Source organism: Cornus florida, unplaced genomic scaffold (genome assembly GCF_030987335.1).
Source record: "Cornus florida cultivar Cherokee Brave unplaced genomic scaffold, ASM3098733v1 CherokeeBrave_3.0.0_Hap2_Chr10, whole genome shotgun sequence".
In the NCBI taxonomy this organism is placed as follows: Eukaryota; Viridiplantae; Streptophyta; class Magnoliopsida; order Cornales; family Cornaceae; genus Cornus; species Cornus florida.
The window spans coordinates 15,033,516-15,034,442 of NW_026775580.1; positions in this window are offsets into that span (position 1 = coordinate 15,033,516).

Genomic DNA, 927 nt, shown 5'->3' on the forward strand with positions numbered 1-927 from the left:
GTGGCCAAGGGCCAAATGGTCATTTGAAACCATTTCCTAATTTTGGTTTTCATGTTTTTCATTTCAAGTCCATTTTTGCCTTTTTGGCCGTTGGGGGGTCAAATTTTGCATCGGTGGTACTTTTAAGCCGTGGACTATTATAGCACGTCCTAATAGGTAAGTTATGTTTGCGTGCATGGTCGTTTCCGGGCAAACCTTCTCCTTTGGTGAAATGAGCCTCCTATGGATTCATTTTGCACTTTTGTTACATAATCTGATTTTAGGGCATTCGGTGCTTTTCCTTCAGGAAATAAATTCCAGTCTTCACATGGTCGCTTAGAAAACGTGATTTTAGGGGGGGGTTTCTTTTTTGTGTATTTCCAAAAAATGTCATCTTGGTGCCAGAAATCGATCGCAAAGTTCAGCTTTTTGTTTTTTTTATTTAGCTGCTTTTTGGACCTCCATGACCAGATTTCATGGAGGGGCATTTCGGCATTCTACATTGCGTTTTTTTTTTTTAATTCTCTCACGAGTCACATAGAAAACTCAATTTTGAAGGTGGGTTTATTCTTTGTGTTTTTCTAGAAAAATTCATCTTCTTGCCCGTTTTTTATCTCAGATGTAGACAGATCCTGTAGCAGCTTTTTGCCCTCTTGTCCAGTTCTGATCTAGGGACATTTTGGGGATTTCACTGTGAGTTTTTCTCGATTCTCGGGTAGAAAATTTGATATTAGGGCAGGTTTCTTCTTTGTGTTTTTCCAGAAAAACTCGTCTTGACCTCCGTTTCAAGCCTCAGTTCTGGAACCTCACTTTTTTTTTTCTTGCTGTCAACTTGTGCATGCCATTGGGCACCGGTGGGCTCGTACATGGGGCTGTGTGCGCCATGGCCTTCGTCGGGCCACCGCGACATCTCAACTTCAAACCCTCGTTTCTCCCTTATCCGGACTC